Raw genomic sequence first — 21,486 nt, forward strand, 5'->3', positions numbered from 1 at the left:
CAAGAGCTGTTGCTGAGCCAGGAAACCTCACTCTAACCCCCAAGGGCCGGGGACCAGCAGAGGCTGGCTGTCCCACGTCCTGTCCACTAGTGCCACCCGGAGGCACGAGAGAAGCCCAGTCCACCAGGCTGGAGATGGACATCCTGACGCCCAGGGGCTGAGCAAGGAGTTGCAAGGGCCTCTTGGGACCGAGAGAAGTGCCTGCCTGGGGTAAAGGAGCAGCCGGAGACAGGGGCCCTGCTGGGACCCTCAAACGTGCCCACAAAAACACCCACAAACGCAAGAGCCCGGGTGAGGCTTCCCCTGACCTCCAACCAGTCAGAACTCCCCATTTCGATCCGGCAGCTAGGGAAACAACAGCTCCTGGGAGTAGCGGGAAGAGGGTAAGGGTTGGAGCAGTAGACAACAGAGGGCACGGCCCACCGCCCCAGCTGCCTCCAGCCCGAGGCAGATCCAAACTGGCAGAAAGGAGAAGCACAGTACTGTCGAGTTATTCAAGGATTCCAGGTCCTAAGTTGAGGCTGTCGCTACAGCTGAGAGGTACCACACACACTATCACCTAGGAGTGGGTGACCAGCAACGGCACTGGCCCAAGTTTTTATCTAGGGGCAGGGGGAGATTCCTTCCACTGAATACATTTTAACGTAAAGGGATTGTCCGAGGGAGGGGGAAACATTAAAGTTGTTTGCTGAGCACAAATCATGCAATATGCTTGTTTAACCTATTAGTTACTTACAGAAAAATGCATGGAAATGGAAGGACTCTAAGGGATCTGACCCAGTTATCGATTTTCTAGATGAAGGAACCAAGTTCAGAGAGGACAAGTGACTGGCTCAGCAATGCACAGCAAGATAGAGACAGAACAGGAAGGGCAGTGGGGGTAGAGCCTCCTGGCCCCAGGCCAGGGCCCTGCCGTTAGGCTGCTGTCTCTCCTTCCAGAAGATCTGCACTAACTTCACCACGGGCTAAGGTGTCCCCGGAGGTAGGGTCTCTCAAATGAGCTTGATGATAACAATCACCTGAGTCGGGTGTTAAGAAACAGAGACTCCAGACCTACCGAGGCGGCATCTCCCGACGAGGGGCCCGGGGACCTGCCTCTTTTATAGGTTCGAGTCTCCCATCTGGCCCTTTTAGGAAATGATGTAGGATGAAGGTCTTTGGGAGGATTTCAGGCCGCAGGCAGCCGAGGAGGCAGGTGACTTTGCAGAGTCTGTAGCATCATCTGCTGCCCATAAGACTGGCTCTGGATTCCGTGTCCTCGGGGTGAGTGGGCCAGAAGGCAGGAGGAAGAGGGAGGTGCGGGGGAGAACCAGGGTACACGGCAGCCCTGAGTGGGGTCAGGGTGGGGGATCTTAAAGGCCATTTTAGTAGAGGCTGGTGGCGGGGGAGGGTGACGGCCAACATGACAGGATGTATTGGGGAGCGAGTGCCCCCCTCCTCACAAGGCGAAGCATCTGTGCTGTGTCTGAAGGGCCCCTGCCCTCAGTGACTTCAGCTCACTGAGGCGGGGTCACCCCCTCGCTGCCTGAGTGACGCTGGCGGGAGACGCAGCCACAGCAGGGAGCGGTACATGTAATTAACGACCGGCTGCCCCTGCTCCCTGCTCAGCCCCCTCGGGGGCACGAGTTAATTGAGTGGGGCCTGAACACCACTGATCTCAATTTCTTCTGAGGCAATTAAGCCTTCCCCAATCATTTATTAACTCATGAAATGGACACAGCAGGTTAGCAGCCCCGGAGAAAACGAACAGCTTTTTTTTTCCTTGTTACCAGACGTCCTAGACTGCAATCCTCACGCGAGGTTGGCAGAGGGGATCGGAGGAAGAGGTTCCTTTTACTTTGGCTGTGCTTGTGGCCATTGCCACGCACATGTCCCCCAGGAGGAGGGTGTGAAGAATGGTGGCCAGGTGGGGTCCTCAGTGCCCAATACACAGGTAAGGACAGCAGCAAAGAGGTGTGTGCTGTTTGCAAAGAGGTCTCTTTAGATAGAAGGAACTCTTGCAGGGGTGCCTGGGTGGCTCAGTTTGTTAAGCGTCTGACTCTTGATCTGGGCTCAGGTCATGATCTCAGGATTCCTGAGATTCAGCCCTGCATTGGGCTCTATGCTCCCACACAGAGCTTCCCTCTCTCTGTCTCTCCCCTGCTCGCAAGCACATGGGTGTGCATGTGGTCTCTCTATCTAAATAAATAAATTTATTTTTCAAAAAGACCCCTTGCAAATCATCAAGGGGAAAAAGGGAACCTGGATGTAGTAACGGGTAACAGACAGGTGGTTTCAAAAGGAATAACCACAAAGGCTAACGGGAAAGTGAAGAGACGCCCAGACTCACGACCAATCTGACAAAGACAAATTGAAACCACAGTTTCAAACTTCTACTTTACACTGGTAGGACTGGCACAAAATTAGAAAGCTGGATAATGCCGAGGGTCCGAGCAGCTGTAGGCATGCAGGGGCACCGCGGGAGGGGTGTAGCGAGAGCAGCCACTGGCCTGGTGTCACTTCGTCATATTAAGTTCACAGATACCCCATGAGAAGCAATTCCGTGCCGGAGTCTATGTCCCCCAGATTTCTCCCGCCGTCCACAAGGGGATCACGTGTGAAAGGTTCATGGCTATGTTGTCTGTGGTGGCAGGGAATTGATGCCCCAGTGACCCCCCGCCCCCCAGCGATGGGGAGTGGAGAAGTAAAATCAGGAGGGTTAACGCCACTGTGGAAGGCAACAGACCACATGGTCCATAGTAACGACTGTATATCTTAGCACAGCGCTAAGTGAAAAACAAAGAAAAACAAAAACAAAACAAATGGAGCGAGATGTAAAATACTGCCTACATAAATTTAAAATGCAAGCCTGCAGATCAACAATTCACAGTTTCATGAACACACGCCAAAGCAATGGATCGCATTAAATGTGAGAATGGCTGCCCATGGAAGGAGAACAGGACTGGAGGAAGGAAAGAGAAAAGCAAGTAACACAAGAGGGGCCTGGCACAGACCCATGTAATTGATAATGTGCTACAATTGCACGGAGTATAATTAACTTCACTGTCTGTACCTGAGGTCCAACTTGAACAAAGATTAAGAAGGGGGCTTTGACCACCTCCAGGAAGCCTTCCATGATGCACTTAATGTTGCACATTTCTGGTTAGCCTTCCTATTTGTCCTCAGATAACTGTATTTGTTCATACATCCGTGTCCTGGGGGCACTGTGCTACCTTCGTTAGATCACAGACCATTTGCGGGCACAGACTTGGAATCCTGTGTCTTCCTAAAGCTCTACTCCAGGTGCCTGATGTTCTGTCCGTTTCAAACATGGGATGAGCAGCTCTAATGAGGAAGTTGCTCTGTACGCAGAGTGCTAGTCCAACACGCAGCCAGGCCTTCAGGGCTCATCTGCTGCAGACAGTCATGGGAGCACCAGGCTAGGAGTACCAAGATTTGGGCTTAAATTCTATTTTCTACGCTCCCTGAGGTGACTTTGGACAACCGATGATCTCTTTGAGGTTCCTCCGCAAAATGAAGGTAAATGACACACCTTCCCTTACAGAGTAAGGATTATGGGAAAGGGGGTGTTATTTTAAATTGTGCTGGCTTCGAAGGAGAGTGGATGCTGTTCCAAGGACTCAGGGTCCCTGGGGTCCTCTGTGCTGCCAACAGAAGAGACGGCCCATCGCTCTCACTTGTCCCTTGATGAGTTGACCATGCCAAGGTTTGGAAATAGACATGGTAAGAGCTGGACCACTCGACACAATGGAGTAAAAAGAGTTTATTGAGGTATAAGGTGGCAGAGACAGACCAGAGAGGGAGGCATGAGGAAGAAAGGAGATCCAAAAAAAATGGCTGAGGCTGGAGGGCTCTGGCAAGTCTCTTGGCCAGTTAAAAATCCCGGCAGTTGGTTAGTGTAAAAGGCTTTTAAGATTTGGGAGGTCTTGGGGCACCTGGGTGGCTCAGTTGGTTGAGTGTCTGACCTTGGCTCAGGTGATGATCTCACAATTTGTGGGTTCAAGCCCCACATCGGGCTCTGTGCTGACAGCTAGCTCAGAGCCTGGAGCCTGCTTCAGATTCTGTGTCTCCCTCTCTCTCTGACCCTCTCCTGCCCACGCTGCTTCTCTCTCTCTCAGAAATAAATAAAACATTTAAAAAAAATTTTTTTAATTAAAAAAAATTTGGGAGATCTCTAAGCTTTTAGCAAGGTCTTCTCAAATTGTTGGTAACTCACAAACATGAACGATATTTTTCTCATTAGAGGCAATCGAAGGAAGAGGCTGAGCTCAGACTCAGATCAGTGGGATGCAGAAGACACAGGAAGAACCAATCAGCAGACAAGGGCTGAGCAAGGTCTACCCAGATCCTTACAACACATGACCCCAGCTCATACGTGAGTTATGCCTCTCAGATCACATGTGTCCTGAAGGTTCCCGATCATGACCTTGACAGCATTCCAGCTGGGACCTCTGTGTCTCAGCATGATACTCATGAGCACCCTATGTCATTCTCCTCATTTATTCTCTACCTATTAGTAGTAGTAGCAGTTATTGAGTATTAGTAGTATTAGTAGCAGCTCTTGAGTAGTAGTAGCAGTAGTAGTAGTAGCAGTAGTAGCAGCAGTAGTAGTTATTGAGCATTAAGCTTTGCCTCCGGGACACAAACATGATGAGGCAGGGCACCCTCAAGAAGCTCACAGGGAGAGGGCGCATTGTAAACAGGGGTGGACATGGTGGCCCACCTCTCTCCTGCCTGGGGAGGCACAAAGACAGACCACTCTGCATGATCCCTCAGTCACGACTGTGCCGTCACAGAAACAGTGGGAGCAGAAGTGCAGAGCATCACAGGGGCACCCCAGCTCCACCTGTCCCACATCACAGCCCCATTCCGCTTGTAGTCTAAACACACAAGTGGGACTTAATTACATGTCACTTTGGATGGGGGTGGCGACTATTTTCTACAGAGGACCCTCGTCTCTGCAGCTCTTGAAATCAGGCTCCCTGATCACGGTGGATCTGTTCTCTCTGCTGCAGAGAGATGGGTGCAGAGGCCAGTAAACTCGTTAAGGGTGTGGTTCCCCTTGGACTTGGCTTTGTTTCCCTTTCTGCCTTTCAAAACAGTGTTCATCACTGCTGACAGAACTTCCCTGGGCTTCGTCTTGCTTGATCTCCAGGCATGGCAGTTTTTGATTTATTGTACAGAAAACAGTTAAGTTCAGAAAAGCCACTGACGCAGCAAATTCCGGGAGCGCTGGGACACCCCGCCGGCACCGTTCTTCCACGACCAGCGCGGGCTTTGTGGGGACGTGCAGGGTGGCCCGCGTCTGTGCTACCCCAGCTCTTCTGGGCCCGCATTCCACGCTCTTTCCCAGCCTGGCCGTTTGCAGGAGGGCAGGCGGCACCACTGGCTCCTCTCTCCATGAGTGCACTGTTCTGCATCACAGGCCTGTATTTCTCCTTCTGCGCCTGATGTCTACCATTGTTCAGGAGGTGCTCTGAGCTCCCCTGGCACCAGGCCTCCAGCCCGATGACTGCTAAACAGGCTTGTTAGGAAAGGCCGAAGCGTCTGTGGGGTTTGTCTCTCCTCTCCGGCAAGATGTCAGCCGGCTGGAAGGGATCCAAATAAGAACACAGGCCACGAGTGGCACGGAGAGCTTGTTTTTTGAGGCCAGATGGCGGTAAGGAGACCGTGCATGAGGGCTGAAAAGACAGCCAGAGGGAGCTGGCCTGTAAGGGACCGGTCATTGACCCACAGTCAATGGAAGGAAGAAGCAGGAGGTTTGCTCAGGGCTTTCCAAGGGAAGCAGGATTTGAAAAAGGGATGAAATTCTACTGAGAGAAATTTAGACCAAATCCAAGATAAATCTCACAGGACACCAGCAAGTGTAACAGCGGTCTGGAAACTGCTAACTCACGGTGCATGGGGAGGCTCGGGAGCATCACAGGGCTGGTCTCCTCTCCTGCCCAACCCCGCTACCCAGTCCGGAGGACAGGGCCTATTTCTGCACCTGTTGGGTGTGCCTGGGCCAGACTGAGGGCAGGAGGGGGGTGGGACATCCAGGGGGGGATGGGGCGGCTTCTGGGTTTGGGGAACTTAAAAAATGCAGCAGAATATGCAGAATCCTTGAATCATTTCAGAGAAAACATTCTAAAATAGGCAAGAGCACCCGGGGAGGACTCTCAGAAGTCCAGGCGCAGGAGATCGGGTGAGGGAGACAGCAGGCCTCTGATGCCACGGGTGCAGGTCCGCCACAGAAGCCACGGAAGCCCAAACCCAGGGCTTCGGCACAGGCTCCGGGCAGAGCCCCCCGGGCAAGCTGTCTGTGAGAGGGCCAGCAGAATCCGCAAGGAAGGCCCGGGACTGCAGCAGAGAGAAGCCATCGTCTTGGCCACACGGGCTGGAGCTCCCACCCTTAGTGAGCAGGAAGGGGGAGCTCACCTCCAGACACGTCTCATCCTCTTAACAGCCGACGTGCGCATCCCCACGTCCACGGCGCACCGCAAAATGCAGGGTTCCTCTCCACGTTCTGGGTCTAGGAATTCTCAGCTAACGCTTTGGGTATCTCTGTGAACTGCCAAGGTAAACTCTTCTACCAAGTGACCTGCTTGACTGTTAGAGTCAACACCCTAGTACACAGAGGGAGCAGAACCCAGGGAGCAGCGTCTGTGTCTCAGTGAACCGTATTTCTGTGTGAGTTACATACTCCGACCCACCTGGCAGGGGTGGTCTTGTGATGGTTCCCTCAGCTGAATCTTGATCCCTTTGCACCCTGTGGGATGGGGCCGGGGGTGGGGGTGGGGTTTAGAGATTCTAAACCGCAGCTTTCTAACTCTTCCCCCCAGAAATAGAGATTAAGGAGGGGGAGGGGTGGGGGCAGCAGGTGGCCGGCTTGCCCTTCCGGGAAGCCTCCAGAAGAGGCTGATGCAGAGAAGCCAGAAAACAGTTTAGGAAGATGAGGAAGAGCAACTTTACGCTTCTTTAGTGTAACAGGAAAACATGTGAAGGTAAAGTATTCACAGGCTTTCCCCTCCTCTGCTTTCTGCTAAACTGTGTCTCCTGGCTCCGCTCCTGGAGTGGGCACAGTTAGGGTAAAAGAGAGGCTCTGAGGTGCTCTGCTGTTTGAATTTTTGGGAGCTAGGCAGGTTCGAGTACCCACCTGAATACACTTGCACAATGAGAGGCGAGGAGGAGAACTCCAAGAGCCAGTGTGAAAGGCATCTGAAAAGCCTTCTGGAAGGAGGGACAGAAGAGGAAGGTCAAGGTGGCCACCACATGTGTGAGACGCTGGGAGCACTGGAGATGGGGGAAGATGAAATTCTGAAGTTTTTTCCATATATGATGAATACAGTTTCTCCCATTGGGATCATCCCAAAATGTGCATTAAAGATTGAACTTGCTTTCTAAACTTTTTTTTTTTTTTTGCATATTGGATTTGAATTTCCTGGAATGAGACACCTTGAAGAGACTGAGACAATGAAATAATTTTTCCTTTCCTTTTGTGGGTTATAATCATAAAGAAAGACTACTTGGGGCGCCTGGGTGGCTTAGTCGGTTAAGCGTCCGACTTTCGCTTAGGTCATGATCTCGCGGTTCGTGGGTTCGAGCCTCGCGTCGGGCTCTGTGCTGACTGCCAGCTCAGAGCCTGGAGCCTGCTTCAGTCTGTGACTCCCTCTCTCTCTGACCCTCCGCTGCTCATGCTGTTTCTCTCTCTCCTAGAAATAAATAAAAATATTAAAAAAAAAAAATAAAGAAAGACTACTTGTCTGAAGAAAAATAATCAGTAGCAATTTAGTTAAATCAGTGCTACTTTAGGGAAAGTAGAAAAGAGACGGCTAGGTTAGCATTTATGAACTTCCAAAATTTTAAGGGTGTGTGTGTGTGCATGTGTGCATGTTGCGGGGGGGGGGGGGTCCAGAAAGACAGTATATAGCTTTTGTCAGATATCAGAGAGCACTGTGACTTCAGAGAGTTATTAAGGACCACCAAGCGAGATGATGTACAGAGAGAATGTAAAAGAAGACGGGATGGCTAAGATGGCAGCAGCTGTAAAAAGAAAAATAGGAAGGAAGGAAGGGAGGGAGGCAGGGAGGCAGGCAGGCAGGCAGGCAGGGAGGGAGGGAGGGAGGGAGGGGGGGAAGGGAGGGAGGGAAGTTCCTGTCTTGGAAGACTCCTGTCTTCCTCTACATGTAGAGGAAGGAAGAATAATTAAATTTAAATCAGGTATGAGTGGTCAAGACAGGAAGTCATTTCCACAAGCAAAGACAAGCCAAATGGAAGAAAAAAAAAAAAAAGACACAAAGAAGACAGGATTTAGTAGGAAACATGACAGATAAACAATTACTCAAAATGCTCCTGGTAGGTGACCCCTCTGTGATAAGGCAGCAGAACACATCTGGGTCTCTGACATTTTTTAACCCCCAAAGGGGATTAAATCCCCTTTCAAAAGACTTCCTCCTATGTGAATGATCACTTCTTAATTTCATTCATTTTTCCTACTTGTTATTTTGTGCTTTTTTACCAATTTCTCTTTTTTCCCCCAATTCTTATGCACCTCTTGAGATACATTGCACACACACATTTATTTTTACGCCAATGGGAAGATATTACAAACTGTGTTCTACACCCTTTTTTTCTGTGTATCAATATATCATATATCTTGAATATCATTTCTTATCAGTAGAAGGCAGTCTCCCTTATTTTAACAGCTGCATTGTATTCTATTAATATTCAGTGCTGTAATTTATTTAACTTGCCCTTTATGGATGGATTGTTATATCATTTCCAGTCTTTTGCTACTACAAATAATTTTGCAAAGATCATCTTTGTATGACTGTATGAATATACCTGTAGCATGACTCTCAGAAGCAAAATGACTGGGTCAAGTGTGTGTCTGTATTGCTCATTTTGATGAGTACTGTAAAAATTGCCCTTCAAAGAGGATATACTACACTTGTACTCTTACCAGGAATGTACGCTGTTGCATTTTCTCACATCCTCGCAAACAATCTATTGAGTATAATTCACAATTCTTATCAATTTCTTGGCAAAATTACTAATTAGGCACATTAACACTTGCAGTGTCATAAATACTATTAATATTTTCCTACTATGGAAAGATTTCCTACTAGGAAGTTTTCTTGCACACAAGTTTACATAAGGCATTTTTCATTTTTTCAATGTAATTCTTCAGCATGGATCTGTTTTATACTCCTAGGATTTCAGTTATAGTATATTTTTTAAATTTCTTTTTACATTTATTTATTTTTGAGAGACAGAGAGCAAGTGCGGGAGGGGCAGAGAGAAGGAGACACAGAATCCAAAGCAGGCTCCAGGCTCTGAGCAAGCTGTCAGCACAGAACTCGACATGGGGCTCAAACCTACAAACTGTGAGATCATGACCTAAGCTGAAGTCGGACGCTCAAACCGACTGAGCTAAGCAGGTGCCCCAGTTTTAGAATATTTTATAGATAGAGAACCAATTCTGCCAGTTGAGCTTAATTTTCTTAGAACTAAATTATCATCTTTATGTACATATTATGTACATGTTATATTAATTTCAGACTTATTCATGTACAGATCTATTTCTGACTTTGCAATTCAGAAATTAATAATTATTAATAAACCCTATTATTTTATTAAGTTGCTTCATAACACATTTTAATAGCTAGTAAAACTATATTTTAACTTTTTATTGAAATGCAACATACAGTAAGTACACAAATCATAAATAAGCATCTTGATGAATCTTCTCACATGGAACGCACCTATGTAAGCTGCACCCTAGAAGCTTCCCGGAGCTTAGGCTTATGGGTCTGCTTTAACCCCAGCTGAGCTCTGCTGGGTGGCACATGAGTCCAGACTTTCTCATGGCCACTAACTCCTTTGCTACTAGCTCTTGGGCTATAGCTTCTTACGTGATGGCTCAGGGCCTCATAACAGGAAGCCAAGGTAGAGAAGATTGTTGTGGCTGGACTATGATAAGAAAGAAATGTGTGGCACAAAAATAGACACTCAACAGAACAGAATCGAGAACCCAGAAATGGACCCACAAACGTATGGCCAACTCATCTTTGACAAAGCAGGAATGAATATTCAAAGAAATAAAGACAGTCTCTTCAGCAAATGGTGCTGAAAAAAAAACTGAACAGCGACATGCAAAAAAATGGACCTGGCCCACTTTCTTACACCACACACAACAATAAACTGAAAATGAATGAAAGACCTAAATGTAAGACAGGAAGCTATCAAAATCCTTAAGGAGAAAGCAGGCAAAAACCTCTTTGACTTCGGCCACAGCAACTTCTTACTCAACACGTCTCTGGAAGCAAGGGAAACCAAAACAGAAATGAACTGTTGGGAATTGGGACCTCATCAAAATAAAAAGCTTCTGCACAATGAAGGAAACAATCAGCAAAACTGAAAGGCAACCGACAGAAAGGCAGAAGATATTTGCAAATGACCTGTCAGATAAAGGCTTAGTATCCAAAATCTATAAATAACTTACCAAACTTAACACCCCAAAAACAAATAATCCAGTGAAGAAATGGGCAAAATACATGAATAGACACTTCTCCAAAGAAGACATCCAGATGGCCGATACATGAAACAATGCTCAACATCACTCATCATCAGGGAAACACAAATTAAAACCAACAATGAGGGGCACCTGGGTGGCTCAGTCAGTTAAGCGTCTGACTTTGGCTCAGGTCATGATCTCATGGCTTGTGGGTTCAAGTCCTGTGTCAGGCTCTGTGCTGACAGCTCAGAGCCTGGAGCCTGCTTCGGATTCTGTGTCTCCCTCTCTCTCTGCCCCTCCCTCATTCCTGCTCTGTTTCTCTCTGTCTCAATAACAAATAAACATTAAAAAAAATTTTAAAAACCAACAATGAGATACCACCTCACACCCGCCAGAATGGCTAACATAAACAACTCAGGCAACAACAGATGTTGGCGAGGATGCAGACAAAGAGGATCTCTTTTGCACTGCTTGTGGGAATGCAAACTGGTGCAGCCACTCTGGAAAACAGTATGGAGGTTCCTCAAAAAATTAAAAATAGAACTACCCTATGACCCAGCAATTGCACTACTAGGTATTTATCCAAGGGATACAGGAATGCTGTTTCAAAGGGGCACATGAACCCCAATGTTTATAAGCAGCACTATCGACAATAGCCAAAGTATGGAAAGAGCCCATATGTCCATCGACAGAATAATGGATAAAGAAGATGTGGTACATATATATATACACAATGAAGTATTAGTCGGCAATCAAAAAGAATGAAATCTTGCCATTTACAACTACGTGGATGGAACTAAACGGTATTATGCTAAGCCAAGTAAATCAGTCAGAGAAAGACAAATATCACATGACTCCACTCATATGAGGACTTTAAGACACAGAACAGATGAATATAAGGGAAGGGAAGCAAAAACAATATAAAAACAGGGAGGAGGACAAAACATAAAAGACCCTTAAATATAGAAAACAAACAGAGGGTTGCTGGTGGGGTTGTGGGAGGGGGGATGGGCTAAATGGGTAAGGGGCATTAAGGAATCTACTCCTGAAATTATTGTTGTACTATATGCTAGCTAACTTGGATATAAATTTAAAAATAAATAAATTACTGGGGCGCCTGGGTGGCTCAGTTGCTTAGGCATCGACTTCAGCTCAGGTCATGATCTCACGGTTCATGGGTTCGAGCCCCACATTGGGCTCTGTGCTGACAGCTCGGAGCCTGGAGCCTGCCTCGGGTTCTGTGTCTCCCTTTCTCTCTGCCTCTCCCCTGCTTGTGCTCTGTGTCTCAAAAATAAGTAATGTTACAAAAAATTTTTTAAATAAATAAATAAAATAAATTATTAATTAAAGAAAGAAGGAAAGAAGGAAGGAAAGAAGGAAAGAAAGAAAAGAAAGAAAGAAAGAAAGAAAGAGGAAGGAAGGAAGGAAGGAAGGAAGGAAGGAAGGAAGGAAGGAAGGAAAGAAAGAAATGTGGGCCCTGCTCTCAGGCTTTTCCACCAGAAAGGGCACTGAACTATCATCAATGAGCAAAAGGAAAAAGCAACTGAAGCCTTTACCCTCACAGTTTTTTCTTATCAACAGCAGGAAGAGCTGGTCCATTCCCTTTGCAAACTTCGCTATCCAAGCCAGTGTGGTGGGGAGTATCTGGGACACAGTCCCCTTGAGTGGGCTGGGGGTGCTGGGTGAGTCCAGGGGCTCCTTACAGCGAGCTGCCAGGGGAGCACATCCAGCCACAAATCAGAGCTGGCCTGGGTAACACTGTAAAACGATTTCTCTCCTGTGGACCGGGGAATCCTTATGGGTGTTGCCGTATTTAGGAAGATATTTTTCCTTCCTGAGTTTAGACTGAGCTGCCTCTGAGAATAATTTGACCTTGGAAGGTATGTTATATGAGTGTGTGTATGCAGGCACACATTTGAACCAATACTAACGCCCTAGAAAACTACAGTAGACATCTCTGACATCACACCGCCTGAGAGAGAGGCAGGTGTGGGGGTGCCAAAACCCAACTCCAACCTCCCTGTCCCAAGTGACCGCTGTAACTCTACACGGACTAGCTCAGGCTCTGTGACATAGACTGCTGGCAAACTGTGTCCTTGCCTAAGGCACGATCAAACCTTATGGTCACGGGTGGAAAGAATGGTCCCTTCTAAGAGAGACAGAGGAGGAAGAAGGGGGAAATAAGTTGCCTTCTGTCCCTTTAGATCACAGTATCCAACTAGCCAGGCTCCGTATCCATTTAAATGTCCTCCTCCCTACAGAAGCCACCCCTCTAATTATTTTCAACCTGCCAATCAAATCTGTTACACACCAGAGCTCGGGGGCGGGAGGGTGGAAGGCTGAGCCACTAAAGGAGAGGGCGCCCTCTCCAGGCCATGGTTCTGTGGAGGCTAATGCAGCAGAGGCCACATAGCATCAGAAGGCCAGCGACCCGAGAGTCCCGGGGAAAAGCCACCACCGTGGAGCAGCTAGTATAGCAGGGAGAAGAAGCGAAGGGGCATCCCATGAGGAGATGCAGATGCTAGAGGCTGTCTGTGACCGGATTTTGACCAGCTTCCTTTTTTTCTTCAATTTCCTAGAGGTGTGAGACCAGGAGAGAGGGGAGAGGGAGAAAGACATTTGGGTAACAGATAAAAGAAGATGAGCTGAAAGCTTCCTGTCTGTAAATGTCACTTGCTGAAGCTGGTTTGCCCCCAAGGGTCATTTATGATAGGTTTGTCTCTCTTCAAAGGACAGTTTTCTCAAGTCTCAAGACCGCATGGCGTACAAGGCCCTTCATGCTCAGCTACCTGCTGGGACAGAGAACCTCCACATCTGGGACATGGGCCTGCCACGTGAGAATGTAGGGACCCGGGGTCCCATGTAGTGACTCTGCCTGCAGTCATCCAGACAGAGGAGGAGTGGGGATCACGGCAGGAAGGCTTCTGTGGGCCAGACCAGGAAGTAGTGCATGTCACTCCCACTCACATGCTGTTGACAGGCGCTGGGGGGCAGAAAGGGGGTGTGCCCAAGAGGAAGGAGGAACACAGTCCCTAACTTCTAGTCCATCCTTATTTCTTGGCATTATCTCCTTGCACTTTTGCTCCAATAATACTGAAATGCATGTCGTTTCCTAGGTAAGCCAATCTCTCTCAATGCCTCTCCAACCTTCTTTCTACTGTTCCGTCTTCCTGCTCCTTCTCCACCATGATCTATTTGGCAAATTTCTAGTTCTCCTTTAGGAATCAGCCCAAGAACCCCTCCTGCCCCTTTTAGGCGTTCCTTAACTCATCTAGGCAGACGTAATCACTTCTTATTCTCGACCTTATGGAAACCTCCTTTGTAGCTCTGGCATAATTTATAATTCATAATTTATAATTGTTTTTAATTGTCAAAAAGCCTGCCTCCTTTGCTAAACTGCAAGTCTAGGGCAAGCAGGAATTTTTTTAATATTTATTTTTGAGAGAGAGGGAGGAAAGGAGAGAGTGCACAGCAGGGGAGGGGCAGAGAGAGATGGGGACAGAGGATCCAAAGCAGGCTCTGTGCTGACGGCAGAGAGCCCGATGAGGGGTTCAAACTCATGAACCATGAGATCATGACCTAAGCCAAAGTCAGGCACTTAACCAACTGAGCCACCCAGGCACCCCTAGGAATGATGTTTTTATCTCTGTACCTGCTTAGCAGAGTGCCCTGAACACAAAGGACTTGGTAAACACTCACTGATTGAATGAACAAAAGTATCTCCCCCTAGTTTGTTTTTTCTTCAGGCTAAGCGCTCTCATTTCCTTCTACCTTTTCCCAAGCCACACAGCTTCCAGTTTCTCACAATCCTTGTCTCCATCCTCAGGATGAGCTCCAGGTTGTCTACATCCACCAGAAGATGTGGAGTCACAGTGAACAGGGCACCCTGGGCTTGAACTGATTGGCACTGATTCACTGCGCTGGCTTTCTCCCCTTGCTAGATAGTAAAATCCACAGCACCTGTGGGTCAGGGCCTCAGCAATGGCCACAGACCCTTCTTTCCTCTTGGAATACTTCCTTCCCCCACCCCCACCCCCATGCACATCTACACTCTCACCCAACAATCATCCATTCTAATAGAACACTTTAAAGACCTTGGAGGAGGGATGTTTAGATGTGTAAGGTATTGCTGGGCTACGTGGGGCTTTGGAAATTGTGCCAGATGCTTCTACATCAGTAGATACGGACAGTCACTTTGCAGCAGATTTTCTTGCCTAATGAGGGAATCGCTTGAGGAGCCTCTTTGTCACATAAATACAAGTGACTGGTATGGTGAATGGCGTGTAATATCTATTCCATCCCCCTTCTTGCCCGTCCTATGGCAAGGCCAAGGCCAGAATGCTAAAAGTGATATTTTCCAGACTCCCTTGTATCTAGGGTTCTGGACAACTTAAGTGTAGCCAACCAGATGCACTCGCGTGAGATTTGGAAGGTGGAAGTGAGGCAGGCGCTGCTTTTCTGCTGCTTTTGCAGGCAAGTGGGCTTGTTAAGACATGGCGTTCTCTGGAGCAGGGTTATCAGAGGTCTCTGTGTCTCTCAAGAGGCAGGGGAGTGGCGTCTATTTTTTTGCACTAGGGGATCCAGCAGGCTCCGTGTGGTTCTGGAGCCAAGAGCTGTGCGGGGGCAGCTTCCCAGTCCCTGGGTTAGAGCTCAGGCCATGCACAGCTATGGCCAGCAGCTACAGTGCCAGCTTCATGATTGCTCAGCTTCCTGAAATGGTGTTCCCGTTCCAGGAATCACCGGAAGGGCTCAGCCTAAATCCTGCCCCCTAGTTCTGCCAATGATGTGTAAGCACCTGATCCCCTGTATTAAATACATCTTTCTTGAAATGGATGGAATGAAATGAAACAAAAATAAAGACATCTAGAAAAAGAAAAATAATTGTAAAAAAACAGGTGGAGTGATTTCTCCAAAAACAGGCTTTTGCAACCTGATCAGATGAGTAGGCATCCACTGACCAGGAAAAGTAACCCAAACCTTTTGCGGCTTGATGAAAACAGTACCTCTCTTCTTGAGACCATTTACTATGCCCTGAGCTGGAAACTTAGAGTATGAATTTGCAGAAGGATCCCAAGATTCCTCTGAGAGGGCAGAAACCAAGACTTTACCTCCTTCTTCTCAAGATTTGAAGTTAGAGAAAGCTGTGAAGTTGCCCTGACTAAGGTCTGCTGGAAGTAAAGAACCAGGGGGAGGGGGCGGGGAGATGGATAGTGGATATCTGTGAAGGACTCAGGCTTCACACAAGGGCACACGGTTGTGGGGGGATTGCTGGCTCTGACATGTCACCTGGCTCCAGCCAGAAGCCTCTTCTTATCCAGCTGCCTTAGCATAGTATGGAGCTGTAGGGAACAATGGCTGGATGGGAAGAGAACTTGGGACCATGGCCTGTTCAGGGACCACATCAGCAGAAGGACTTTGCTACAGCAGTGGACATAGATGTCCACTGGATAGCGCAGAGAGAGCATTCAGCAGCACACCACGTAGCATCAATCAATGCAAGCAGACTCAACCAGAATTTCTAGTTTCTTTCCCAGTCTTGTACCTAGAAACAGGAGTCACCTCCTCTGGGCTGAGTAAGACCCTTAAAGTTTGGGGGAAGAAGGTAGAGAGGTCTCAAGAGGGAGTTATTGAACTTTCTGCCAATAGGAACATTTTAGGGTTGGAAAATTAGGGAAATAAGAGTTATGAACTTACTTGTAAGCCAAGCTGGTGAAGTGGGTTATCCAAACTACAGGCACAGAAGAAAAAAGCTACATACATTCCAAATTCAAACTTATGTATGAAAGAAGTCAGAACAAGAAATCAATGAAAAGGTAATTGGGAAAGTAACTACAGTAACTATGAGAGCATATCTTGATGATAAAGCCATATATTAAGATCAAATAGGTGAACGAGGAAAGTACAGAAATGGACCACTTACAGAGGATGGAGTGAGTTAATAAACGTACATAGAAATATCCAACCTTACTAATAGTCAAAGAAGTACAAATTGGCATATCTCTTCCTTCTACTAAATTAGGGGAAATTATAATACCTAGTGCTGATCAGATTGGGGCTTAATACTCTATTTTGTTAGATGAAAATTTGTAAAACTCCATGGGAAAATGCTTGGCAACATTTATTTTAGAAATGTACATAACAAAGGCTTCTGGTTCTAAATGGCTGATCAGAAGTCTGTATTTTTCTTTCCTACCTCCCAATGTCTCACTGAAATAATAGAAGACATATGAAAAAATAACCTTAATAGCAGTACTGGAAAATCAGGACAGTATGCTCCAATTGGGAATTTCTGGATGAGGTGAAGCTGATGAGATCAGGTTGATGGTGAAACCCAACAACCTAGGACCTCATAACAGATAGCCAAGAGGACATCCAACCCAAGTAGCTTTCCTCCCAGAAATCTGGCATAATCCCAGTATCAGAGGCATTGGGCCTTAGGAAAGAAGACCACAGGCCTCAAACTTGGGCCTTCAGACAAACTAGCTGAGCTGGCCTCTCCCCCCACTGTCTGAGCTGATGGAGATGTAGGATTAAGGCTCTCTGAAGGAGGACTTTCACCAGAAGAAACCCCCAGAATGGACACTAAGGTTACATAAACAAAACAGTATCCCAGGGTGCCTGGGTGGCTCAGTCAGTTAAGCATCAGACCTTAGCTCAGGTCATGATCTCATGGTTCATGGGTTTGAGCCCCGTATTGGGCTCTGCGGTGACAACTCAGAGCCTGGAGTCTGCTTCGGATTCTGTGTCTCTGCCTCTATCTGCCCCTCCTCTATCACACACACTCTCTCTCTCTCAAAAATAAAATAAACATTAAAAAATTGTTTTAAATAAAAGCAGTATCTCAGTGATCAGGAAGGATGGACAGGCCTCCAAACCTGACAGTCAAAAAAATGTATTGCTCATCTTCCTAGTAATCAGGAAACAGAAGTTGAAACAATAATGATACAGCATTACACCTGACTGGCTACGATGTAAAAGGCTGGATAATGTCCAGTGCTGTTGAAAGTAGGGGGGTACTGGTCCCTACATGCACTTGTTGGTGGGGTGTAAACTAGCAGAGCCAGTATGGGGACAATTTGATAATATGTACCAAAATTTGAAAGGTATGTGTACTTTTCCAGCCAATTCTACTTCTAAAGAGCTCATCCCATAGGAATATACATGTGCACAGATGCAAGTACAAGTATATTCCTTGTAGCTTTATTTGTAATTGCAAAAATCTGATAAATATTTATCAGTAGAAGTTAAATGAATTAAAGTTTTTCATGGAGTTGTTAAAGAGATCAAGGTAAAGTAAGACTATTTGAATTAAAGTTGGTGTATGAGATTAACATCTAAACATGTTCATACTGTTTGACCCAACATACTAATTTTTGGAAATATATCCGGAAGGAAATGATCCAAAATAAGGAAAAAGTTAAAATCAGAGAAAAAGTTAACTTGTAGTGTTATTTATAATTGAGAAAAAAATGGAGTTGCCTGGGTGGCTCAGTCCTGTGAGCCTCCAACTCTTGATTTCAGCTCAGGTCATGATCCCAGGGTCATGGGATCAAACCCCGCTTTGGGCTCCACGCTGAACATGGACCCTGCTTACGATTCTCTCTCTCCTTCTGCCCTCTCCCCGACTTGCATACGCTTTCTCTCTCTCTAAAATAAAATTTTAAAAAATAACTGGGAAAAGATTGAAAACAAGTTAAATATTTAGTGATAAGGAAGCTGTTTATGCATAATACAGACACTCAATGAAACACTGTATAGTTACTGAGTTATAATTATGAACACCTTAACAGGGCACAATGTTTAAGAGGACAAACTTGGACATTCATGTAAAATAGAATCACAATCAGGCAAAACATGGAATATAAGAAGGGACTATGTGGTACCAGGCTGGGGTGCAAGTGATACGTAAGGACTGTAGATGATTTTTTTCCCTTTATTTTTATCACTTTCTGTAATGCTGCTCTAAAATAGTCTTATGAAACTAGTTTTTGGTTCTATAAATCCTCATTAGATTAATTCTTATTTTTCAGTAACTCTAGTCACTCTGATGACCTTCTCCTGTGCCCCCTTCCTACTACCTCTCACGTGCGCATTTCTCCTTGGGGTTGCTGGATAATGTCTGTGGTTACATGTTTCCGTACTGAGTACGTGGGGAAGAAGCCCAGGCCTTGGAACTAGAGGGCTCAGGTTAGATTCCTGGTCAGTGGAACTTTAGATGAGTCACTCAGCCTCTTTGAATTCCCACTTTCCATTTCCTTATGGTAATTATCCACTTACACACTTATACTATTGTGTAAATGTCCCCCTTTGGCATTTACATGAGTTCACCCTCGTGTAATATCTATCTGGAATTCCTTTCTACACAGAAACCCCTCTGATTCAGGGACCTGTCTTATTCTCCTACAGCATCTAGCAAAGGGCTCCGGACATCATGGGTACTCATATTTGTTAAATCAAAGTCTCACATATAAAAGTACCATATAAGCCCTTCATAAAAGCAAAGGATTACTGTTTTTTAATGATTTTTTTTTACAGAATATGCTTTTTATTATAAATGATTCTATTTATTTAAACTAAAAAAAATTCACCCATTTCTCCCCCCCCCCCATCACCCCTCTCTGGCCACTGCTAATCTATTTTATCTACACACTGGTTTTGGGGGGGGTTATTTGTCAAGATTTCACACGTAAGACAGATTATGCAGTATTTGTCTTTCTCTGACTTATTTCACTTAGCATAGTACCCTCAAGGTCCATGTTATGCAAATAACAAGATTTCGTTCTTTTTATAGCCAAATAATCTTTCATTAAACATATATACCACAAGCTCTTCATACTTTCATCCCTCAATGAACAGTTAGGTTGTTTCCATGCTTTGGCTATTATAAATATGCTGCAATGAACGTGGGAGGGCTAACATCTTTTCAAGCCAGTGTTTTCATTTTCTTCAGATACACACCCGGAAGTGGAACTGCTGGATCATGTAGTCTTTCTATTTTTAACCTTTTGAGGAACGACTGTATTGTGTTCCCCGGGGGCTGCACCAATTCACATTCCCACCAACAGTGTACACAGGTTCCCTTTTCTCCACATCCTCACCAACACTTGTTATTTTTTATCGTTTTGATAATAGCCATTCTAACAGGTGTGAAATGCTATCTCATTGTGGTTTTGATTGGCAGTTCCCTTATGATTAATAATGTCAAGCATCTTTTCATGTACCTACTGGCCACTTGTATGTATTTTTCTTTAGAAAAATGTCCATTTAGAGCCTCTGCCCATTTTTTAATTGAATTGTTTGTCTCTTTGCTATTGAGTTGTGTGAGTTCTTTATGTAATTTAGCTATTAGCCCCATATAGATATATGATTTGGTAAATATTTTTTCCTATTCAGTAGGTTTCCTTCTCATTTTGTTGATGGTTTCCTTTGCTATAAATCAACGTTTTAGTTTGATATAGTCTCATTTGTTTACTTTTGCTTTCGTTGCTTGTGCTTTCGGTGTCCTAGGCAACAAATCACTGCCAAGACCGGTGCCAAAAATCTGGCAGCCTATGTTTGCTTCTTTGAGTTCCAAGTTTTTAGGTCTTAAGTGCAAATCGTTAATACATTTTGAGTTAATTTTTGTGTATAAGAAAGTGGTCCAGTTCCATTCTTTTGCATACAGCTGCCCAGTTTTCCCAGAACCTTCTATTGAAGAGACTTGTCCCAATTGTGCATTCTTGGCTCCTTTGTCATATGTTAATTGACCATACGTGTGGGTTTATTTCTGGACTCTCTAATCTATTCCACTGATCTATGTGTCTGATTTTATGCCGATGTAATACTGTTTTAATTACTACAGTTTTGTAAGATGGATTGAAATCAGGGAGCATAATACCTCCTGCTTTTTCTTTCTAAGACTGCTCTATTTAAGGTCTACAAATTTTAGGATTATTTGTTCTATTTCTGTGAAAAATGCCATGTCATGCCAATGACACTTTCATAGGGACTGCACTGAATCTGTATATTGTTTTGGCTAGTATGAATATTTTAACAATATTAATTCTTCCAATCCGTGAGCATGGAATATCTTTCGATATGTTTGTGTCTTCTTCAGTTTTTTTCATTAGTGTCTGATAGTTTTAAATATACAGGTCTTTCGCCTCCTTACTTAAATTTGTTCCTAGGTATTATATTTCTTTTAATGCTATTGTAAATGGGATTGTTCTCTTAATTTCTCTGATAGTTCACTGTTAACATATTGATTTTTGTGTCCTGATTTTGTACCCTGCAAATTTACTGAATTTAGTTATTAAATTTTTTTTCTATGAATTCTTTAAGGTTTTATGTATGTAATATCATGTCATCTGCAAATAGCGACAGTTTTACTTCTTCCTTTCCAAATGGTAGGACTTCTATTTCTTTTTCTCGCCTAATTGCTCTGGCTAGGACTTCCAATATGATTTTGAATAAAAATGGCAAGAGTGGACATCTTTGTCTTGTTCCTGGTCTTTGAGAAACAATTTCAGTTTCTCATAGTTGAGTATGGGATTTTCATATTTGTCTTTATTATGCTGAGGTATGTTCCCTCCATTCCTGCATTGTTGACAGTTTTATCACAAATGTATGTTGGATTTTGTCAAATGCTTTTTCTGCATTTATTGAGATGATCTTATGATTTTTATTCTTCATTTTGTTAGTGGATGTATCAAATAAACTAATGTGCAGATATTGAACCATCCTTCCATCCCTCGGATAAATTCCACTTGATCATGGTATATGATCCCTTTAATGATTTATTGGATTTGGTTTGCTAATATTTTGTTAGGAATTTTTGCAACTATGTTCATCAGGGATATCAGCCTGTAATTTTTCTCATGGTGTCCTTGTCTGGTTTTGGTATCAGGGTAATATTCCCCATAAAATGAGTTGGGAAGAGCCCCCTCCTCTTCTATTTTTTGGAAGTTTGAAAGGAATTGGTCTTAAGTTTTCTTTGAATGTTTTGTAGA

The sequence above is a fragment of the Hyaena hyaena genome, unplaced genomic scaffold, assembly GCF_003009895.1.
Source record: "Hyaena hyaena isolate Hyena2069 unplaced genomic scaffold, ASM300989v1 scaffold_525, whole genome shotgun sequence".
Lineage (NCBI taxonomy): Eukaryota > Metazoa > Chordata > Mammalia > Carnivora > Hyaenidae > Hyaena > Hyaena hyaena.